Source organism: Triticum aestivum, chromosome 2D (assembly GCF_018294505.1).
Source record: "Triticum aestivum cultivar Chinese Spring chromosome 2D, IWGSC CS RefSeq v2.1, whole genome shotgun sequence".
NCBI lineage: Eukaryota > Viridiplantae > Streptophyta > Magnoliopsida > Poales > Poaceae > Triticum > Triticum aestivum.
In genome coordinates, this window is record NC_057799.1 from 301127946 (window position 1) to 301137791 (window position 9846).

A 9846-nucleotide genomic window follows, 5' to 3' on the forward strand; every position below is an offset into this window, starting at 1 on the left:
CCAGGCCGCCTTGCCTCCCTCCCCTGCGGCGGCTCTCCTGCACCGGCCGCCTCCTCCACCACCCTCTCCTCCATTGCTCCATTGGCCGCCCCTCCCAAGGTGAGCTCTTCTCCTCTCTTTTTTTCTGTTTTTTAGTTTAGTTTAAGTTTAGTTTAGTTTAGGTTTAGTTTAGGTTTTTTCTATTTTTTTAGGTTTTGGTTTAGATTTAGTTTAGTTTAGGTTAAGAAGAAAGATGAAAAAAGAAGAGTAAGAAGAAGAAGAAGAAGAAGAAGAAGAAGAAGAAGAGGAAGAGAAGAAAAGAAGAGTAGTAGTAGTAACCGGGTTGAGGGGTGGGTCGGTGCCGACGGAACCGGGTCGAGGATCGCCGGTCGCCAAAACTAGGGTCGAGGGTCGGGAACGAGGGTCGAGGATCGCCGGTCGCCGAGGGGTCGAGGGTCGGGGCAGAGGGTCGAGGATCGCCGGTCGCTGAGGGGATAGATGGTGGAGCCAGTGGGTCCCGCAGGTCCCAGCGCCGTCGCCCAGGCCGAGAATCCCCCGGTCCGAGTGCTGACCCATCGACCGTGCGTCGCCATACCTGAGGGCGCCCGGGGACGACCGGGTTATGGGTTGCCTTAGCGTCGACGAAAGCCTAAATGACATCTATATAGGTTAGGGGTGCCTCGACGTCGACGGAACCCTGAATGATATATATTTCGGTGGCATACTGTTGTAAATATTTAGCTAGGTTGATGGCAAGAACAATAATGCTATGTTACTCATTGATACGTCTCCAACGTATCTATAACTTTTGATTGTTCCATGCTATTATATTATCTGTTTTGGATATTTTATATGCATTAATATGCTGTTTTATATTAATTTTGGGACTAACCTATTAACCTAGAGCCCAGTGCCAGTTTATGTTTTTTCCTTATTTTTGAGCTTCGCGGAAAAGGAATACTAAATGGAGTCCAAAAAAAATAAAACTTCACGATGATTTTTCTTGGACCAAAAGACTCCTAGGGGACTTGGAGTGCAAGTCAGAAGAGCCACGAGGCGGCGGCAAGGGTGGAGGGCGCGCCCTAGGGGGGCCCCCTACCTTGTTGGTCCCTCGGTGACTTCCTAACCTAGCTCTTCCTCCTATATATTCACAAATATTCCAGAACCACCAGAAGCATCCACGAAAACACTTTTCCACCACCGCAAACTTTTGTTCCCGTGAGATCCCATCTTGGGGCCTTTTCCAGCATCCTACCGAGGGGGATTCGATCACGGTGGGCATCTACATCAACTCTATTGCCCTTCCAATGAAGCGAGAGTAGTTTACCACAGACCTATGGGTCCATCACTAGTAGCTAGATGGCTTCTTCTCTCTCTTTGATTCTCAATACCATGTTCTCCTCGATGTTCTTGGAGATCTATCCAATGTAATCTTCTTTTGCGATGCGTTTGTCGAGATTCGATGAATTGTGGATTTATGATCAGCTTATCTATGAATATTATTTGAATCTTCTCTGAATTCTTATATGCATGATTTGATATTTTGTATTTCTCTTTGAATTATCTGTTTGGTTTGGCCAACTAGATTGGATTTTCTTGCAATGGGATAGGTGCTTAGCTTTGGGTTCAATCTTGCGTGATTTCACCCAGTGACAAAGTAGGGGTAGCGAGACACGTATTGAATTGTTGCCATCGAGGATAAAAAGATGGGGTGTTCATCATATTGCTTGAGTTTATTCCTCTACATCATGTCATCTTACTTAAGGCGTTATTCTGTTCTTTATGAACTTAATACTCTAGGTGCATGCTGGATAGCGGTCAATGTGTGGAGTAATAGTAGTAGATGCAGGCAGGTGTTGGTCTACTTGACACGGACATGATGCCTATTTTGCATAATCATTGCCTTGGATATCGTCATAACTTTGCGCTTTTCTATCAATTGATCGACAGTAATTTGTTCACCCACAATATTATTTGCCTTCATGAGAGAAGCCTCTAGTGAAACCTATGGCCCCCGGGTCTATTTTCCATCATATTAGTTTCCGATCTACTATTTTGCAATCTTTTATTTTCATATCTATAAACCAAAAAAACCCAAAATATTTTATCTTTTGTTTAGTTTTATTTATCTCTATCAGATCTCACCTTTGCAAGTGACCGTGAAGGGATTGACAACCCCTTTCTCGCGTTGGGTGCAAGTGTTTGATTGTTTGTGCAGGTGCATCGATTGGGGACTTGCGCGTTGCTCCTAGTGGATTGATACCTTGGTTCTTAACTGAGGGAAATACTTATCTCTACTGTGTTGTATCACCCTTTCCTCTTCAAGGGGAAAACCAACGCAAGCTCAAGAAGTAGCAGAAAGAATTTCTGGCGCCGTTGCCGGGGAGATCTACGCCAAGCCCACCAAGTACCCATCATATACTCTCATCTCTTACATTACATTATGCGCCATTCTCCTCTCGCTTTCTCTCCCCCACTTCTAAAATGATTTTCAAGAAGATTTTCCTTTTTGTTCTCCCTTCTTCCGTTTGACTTTTCGTTTGCTTTTTGTTTGCTTGCTTTGTCACGATGGCTCAAGAGAATACCAAATTGTGTGACTTTTCCAATACTAATAATAATGATTTTATTAGTACTCCGATTGCTCCCGCCACTAGTGCGGAATCTTATGAAATTAATGCCGCTTTGCTGAATCTTGTTATGAAAGATCAATTTTCCGGCGTGAAGATGCCGCATCCCATCTAAATAATTTCGTTGAATTCTGTGATATGCAAAAGAAGAAAGATGTGGATAATGATATTGTTAAATTGAAGCTATGTCCGTTCTCACTACGAGATCGTGCTAGAACTTGGTTTTCATCTTTGCCTAAAAATAGTATTGATTCATGAAATAAGTGTAAAGATGCTTTTATTTCCAAGTATTTTCCTCCCGCTAAGATCATCTCCCTTAGAAACGATATTATGAATTTTACGCAACTTGATCATGAACATGTTGCACAATCTTGTGAGAGGATGAAATTGATGATACAAAATTGCTCTACTCATGGTTTAAATTTGTGGATGATCATACCATTTTTTTATGCCGGATTGAATTTTGCTTCTAGAAATCTTTTAGATTCGGCCACGGGAGGTACTTTTATCGAAATTACTTTAGGAGAAGCTACTAAACTCCTAGATAATATTATGGTTGATTATTCTCAATGGCATACCGAAAGATCTTCCACTAGTAAAAAAGTGCATGCGATTGAAGAGATTAATGTTTTGAGTGGACAGATGGATGAGCTTATGAAATTGTTTGCTAGCAAGAGTGCTTCTATTGATCCTAATGATATGCCTTTGTCCACTTTGACTAAAAATAATAATGAATCTATGGATGTGAATTTTGTTGGTAGCAACAATTTTGGTAATAACGCATATAGAGGCAATTTTAATCCTAGGCCGTTCCCTAGTAATTTCTCTAAAAATTATGGTAATTCATACAACAATTCTTATGAAAATTATAATAAGATGCCCTCTGATCTTGAGAATAGTATTAATGAATTTATGAGTTTGCAAAAGAATTTCAATGCTTTGGTTGAAGAAAAAATGCTTAAGATTGATGATTTGGCTAGGAACGTTGGTAGAATTTCTCTTGAGGTTGATTCTTTGAAAATTAGATCTATTGTACCCAAGCATGATATCAATGAATCTCTAAAGGCTATGATAATCTCTATTGATGAGTGCAAAGAAAGAACCGCTAAGATGCGTGCTAAGCGAGATTGATTTGTAAAAGCGTGTTTTTCTAGTTTTTGTGAAAATAATGATGAAGATCTTAAAGTGATTGATGTGACTCCTATTGAATCTTTGTTTTCCAATATAAATATTAATAAAGATGGGACTGGAGATGAGTCAACTTTAGTTAAAAGGCGTCCCAATGATTTGGAGTTTATAGATCTAGATGCAAAAATTGATAAAAGTGGGATTGGAGAGGTCAAAACTTTAAGTAGCGACGAACCCACTCTTTTGGATTTCAAGGAATTTAATTATGATAGTTGTTCTTTAATAGATTTCATTGCCTTGTTGCAATCCATGTTGAATTCTCCTCATGCTTATAATGAAAATAAAGCTTTTACTAAACATATCGTTGATGCTATGATGAAATCTTTTGAAGGAAAGCTTGAATTGGAAGTTTCTATCCCTAGAAAACTTTATGACGAGTGGGAACCTACTATTAAGATTAAGATTATAGATTATGAGTGCCATGCTTTGTGTGATTCGGGTGCTAGTGTTTCCACAATTCCAGAAACTTTATGTGATGTGTTAGGTTTTCGTGAATTTGATGATTGTTCTTTAAATTTGCCTTTTGCGGATTCCACTATTAAGAAACCTATGGGAAGAATTAACGATGTTCTTATTGTTGCAAATAGGAATTTTGTGCCAGTAGAATTCATTGTTCTATATATAGATTGCAATCCTACATGTCCTACTATTCTTGGTAGACCTTTCCTTAGAATGATTGGTGCAATTATTGATATGAAAGAAGGAAACATTAGATTTCAATTTCCGTTAAGGAAGGGCATGGAAAACTTCCCTAGAAAGAAAATTAAGTTTCCATATGAATCTATTATGAGAGCTACTTATGGATTGCATACCAAACATGGCAATACTTAGATCTATGTGTTTTTATGCCTAACTAAGGGCATTAAACAATAGCGCTTGTTGGGAGGCAACCCAATTTTATTTTTGTTCTTGCTTTTTTGGTTCTATTCAATAAATAATTCATCTAGCCCCTGGTTAGATTTGTTTTTTTGTTTTAATTAGTGTTTGTGCCAAGTAAGACCTTTGGGATGGCTTACGGTGATAGTTGATTTGATCTTGCTGAAAAAAAGAACTTTTGAGCCCAAGAAAATAATTTTCATTTTTTACATAAGCGTGCTTTTGATATGATTCTTTTTGCACAAGATTGGTATACAAATTTTCCAGGTTTTCCTAATTTTTCCGAATTTTTGGAGTTACAGAAGTATTCGAGAGTTACACATTGCTACAGACTGTTCTGTTTTTTGACAGATTCTGTTTTCTATGTGTTGTTTGTTTATTTTGATGAATCTATGGGTTGTATCGGGGGGTATGAACCGTGGAAAAGTTGGAATAAATTAGATATTACACCAATATAAATAAAGAATGAGTTCACAAAACTACCAAAAGTGGTGATTTATTTTCTTATACTAACGGATCTCATGAGATTTTCTGTTGAGTTTTGTGTTATGAAGTTTTCAAGTTTTGGGTAAAGATTTGATGGACTATGGAATAAGGAGTGGCAAGAGCCTAAGCTTGGGGATGCCCAAGGAACCCCAAGGTAATATTCAAGGACAACCAAAAGCCTAAGCTTGGGGATGCCCCGGATGGCATCCCCTCTTTCGTCTTCGTCTATCGGTAAATTTACTTGAGGATATATTTTTATTCACCACATGATATGTGTTTTGCTTGGAGCGACTTTTATGACATGAGTATTTACTTTTTAGTTTGACACAATCATCCTTGCTGTACACACCTTTTGAGAGGGACACACATGAATCATGATTTATTAGAATACTCTATGTGCTTCACTTATATCTTTTGAGCTAGGCAATTTTGCTCTAGTGCTTCACTTATATCTTTTTAGAGCACGGCGGTGGTTTTATTTTGTAGAAATTATTGAACGCTCATGCTTCACTTATATTATTTTGAGAGTCTCTCTAAACAGCATGGTAATTTGCTTTGGTTATGAATTTAGTCCTAATATGATAGGCATCCAAGAGGGATATAATAAAAACTTTCATATAAAGTGCATTGAATACTATGAGAAGTTTGATTCCTTATGATTGTTTTGAGATATAAAAATGGTGATATTAGAGTCATGCTAGTGAGTAATTGTGGATTGTAGAAATACTTGTGTTAAAGTTTGTGATTCCCGTACCATGCACGTATGGTGAACCGTTATGTGATGAAGTCAGAGCATGATTTATTTATTGATTGTCTTCCTTATGAGTGGTGGTCGGGGACGAGCGATGGTCTTTTCCTACCAATCTATCCCCCTAGGAGCATGCGCATAGTACTTTTTTTTGATGACTAATAGATTTTTGCAGTAAGTATGTGAGTTCTTTATGACTAATGTTGAGTCCATGGATTATACGCACTCTCACCCTTCCACCATTGCTAGCCTCTCTAGTACCGCACAACTTTCGCCGCTGACATTCACCCACATATTACCTTCCTCCAAACAGCCGCCATACCTACCTATTATGGCATTTCCATAGCCATTCCGAGATATATTGCCATGCAACTTCCACCGTTCCGTTTATTATGACACATACCATCATTGTTATATTGCTTTGCATGATCATGTAGTTGGCATGTATTTGTGGCAAAGCCACCGTTCATAATTTTTATACTTGTCACTCTTGAGTCATTGCACATCTCGGTACACCACCGGAGGCATTCATATAGAGTCATATTTGTTCCAAGTATCGAGTTGTAAGTAAATAAAAGTGTGATGATCATCATTATTAGAGCATTGTCCCATGTGAGGAAAGGATGATGGAAGCTATGATTCCCTCACAAGTTGGGACGAGTCTCCGGACTTTACAAAAAAATAAAAGAGGCCAAAGAAGCCCACAAAAAAAAGAGGCCAAGAAGCCCACCCAAAAAATGAGAGAAAAGAGAGAAAGGGCAATGTTACTATCCTTTTTCCACACTTGTGCTTCAAAGTAGCACCATGATCTTCATGATAGAGAGTCTCCTATGTTGTCACTTTCATATACTAGTGGCAATTCTTCATTATAGAACTTGGCTTGTATATTCCAATGACGGGCTTCCTCAAATTGCCCTAGGTCTTCGTGAGCAAGCGAGTTGGATGCACACCCACTTTGTTTTCTTTTGAGCTTTCATAAACTTATAGCTCTAGTGCATCCGTTGCATGGAAATCCTTACTCACTCGATATCTATTGATTGGCATCTCCATAGCCCGTAGATACGCCTACTTGATGTGAGACTATCTCCTTCTTTTTGTCTTCTCCACAACCACCATATTCTATTCCACCTATAGTGCTATATCCATGGCTCATGCTCATGTATTGCATGAAAGTTGAAAAAGTTTGAGAACATCAAAAGTATGAAACAATTGCTTGGCTTGTCATCGGGGTTGTGCATGATTTAAATACATTATGTGATGAAGATGGAGCATAGCCAGACTATATGATTTTGTAGGGATAGCTTTCTTTGGCCATGTTATTTTGAGAAAACATGATTGCTTTATTAGTATGCTTGAAGTATTATTGTTTTTATGCCAATATTAAACTTTTGTTTTGAATCTTATGGATCTGAACATTCATGCCACAATAAAGAAAATTACATGGATGAATATGTTAGGTAGTAGTCCACATAAAAAATTCTGTTTTTATCATTTACCTACTCGAGGACGAGCAGGAATTAAGCTTGGGGATGCTTGATACATCTCCAACGTATTCATAATTTTTGGTTGTTCCATGCTATTATATTATCTATTTTGGATGTTTAATATGCATTAACATGCTATTTTATATTATTTTTGGGACTAACCTATTAACCTAGAGCCCAGTGCCAGTTTCTGTTTTTCCTTGTTTTTGAGCTTCGCAGAAAAGGAATACTAAACGGAGTCCAAAAAAACTTCACGATGATTTTTCTTGGACCAGAAGACACCCAGGGGACTTGGAGTGCAAGTCAGAAGAGCCACGAGGCGGCGACAAGGGTGGAGGGCGCGACCTAGGGGGGCGCCCCTACCTTGTGGGCCCCTCGGTGACTTCCTGACCTAGCACTTCCTCCTATATATTCACAACTATTCCAGAACCACCAGAAGCATCCACGAAAACACTTTTCCACCGCTGCAACCTTCTGTTCCTGTGAGATCCCATCTTGGGGCCTTTTCCGGCATCCTAGTGGAGGGGGATTCGATCACGGAGGGCATCTACATCAACTCTATTGCCCTTCTGATAAAGCGTGAGTAGTTTACCACAGACCTACGGGTCCATAGCTAGTAGCTTGATGGCTTCTTCTCTCTCTTTGATTCTCAATACCATTTTCTCCTCGATGTTCTTGGAGATCTATCTGATGTAATCTTCTTTTGCGGTGTGTTTGTCGAGATCCGATGAATTGTGGATTTATGGTCAGCTTATCTATGAATATTATTTGAATCTTATCTGAATTCTTATATGCATAATTTGATATCTTTGTATTTCTCTTTGAATTATCGGTTCGGTTTGGCCAACTAGATTGGTTTTTCTTGCAATGAGAGAGGTGCTTAGCTTTGGGTTCAATCTTGCGCGATTTCACCCAGTGACAAAGTAGGGGTAGCGAGACACGTATTGAATTGTTGCCATCGAGGATAAAAGGATGGGGTTTTCATCATATTGCTTGAGTTTATTCCTATACATCATGTCATCTTACTTAAGGCGTTACTCCGTTCTTTATGAACTTAATACTCTAGATGCATGTTGGATAACGGTCGATGCGTGGAGTAATAGTAGTAGATGCAGGCAGGAGTCGGTCTACTTGACACGGACGTGATGCCTATATTGCATAATCATTGCCTTGGATATCGTCATAACTTTGCGCTTTTCTATCAATTGCTCAATAGTAATTTGTTCACCCACCGTATTATTTGCCTTCATGAGAGAAGCCTCTAGTGAAACCTAAGGCCCCCGGGTCTATTTTCCATCATACTAGTTTCCGATCTACTATTTTGTAACCTTTTATTTTCAGATCTATAAACCAAAAAACCCAAAAAAATTATCTTTTGTTTAGTTTTATTTATCTCTATCAGATCTCACCTTTGCAAGTGGCCTTGAAGGGATTGGCAACCCCTTTATCGCGTTGGGTGCAAGTGTTTGATTGTTTGTGCAGGTGCATCGATTGGGGACTTGCGCGTTTCTCCTACTGGATTGATACCTTGGTTCTTAACTGAGGGAAATACTTATCTCTACTATGCTGCATCACCCTTTCCTCTTCAAGGGAAAAACCAACGCAAGCTCAAGAAGTAGCACTCATCTTTGGATTTAAATGTGAAGTTGTTTCGTTGCTGCGAGGGTCTGGTGTTCGACGAGCTCCGCCCCTGCGTTCGTGGGTGAGCACAAATGACATCTCCTCCTCCCCCCTTCATTATTTGCTCTGATCCGGTCTTCGTGCCGATGAAACTTGCTAGCTATAGGTGTCTTCAATCATCATTATGCATGACTAGTATGCATCTCCCGTTTGAAAGGGTTACAGTTATAAATAGGCATGCATTTGCATATTTATAACCATGATTCTTTCGAATTGTCCAACGTTATCCATGGACAGCCCAAGTATGTGTTGATTGGATTCGTTTTCCCATATGCTCTGCTCTGGATCCGACCCATAAATTTCGTCAGTGCCTCCATGTTGTTCTCCGGGTACACATCCTCTCTTTTTATTGCAGAGACATGTATCAGGAGAACAGTAGGGAGGTGCTACCGAAATTTTGCGTCGGATTCGGAGCAGAGCATGGGAAAATGAACCCAATGTACACATACTCGGGTGGGATTAGGACCTATCTTTACCTATTAGAGTGTAGGTTGCATGGACGTAATAAAATTGACAAACTAGATTAACTGATGAATATATACATGCTGAATTATATATATATATATATATATATTTCTTGTGTGTTCAGTAGAGAGGCAAGATGAGTGATCGTGCGTGGATGTACACTGGTCACACTAGTCAGAAAGACATGACCAATGAATGGTTAACAAAAACCAAGGGATTTGTGAGAGTCGCATTTGCAAATGGCCAGAGGAAAACCTGGTGCCCCTGTGTCCGGTGCAACAATTGGCACACGAGGACAGAGGATGAAATGGGC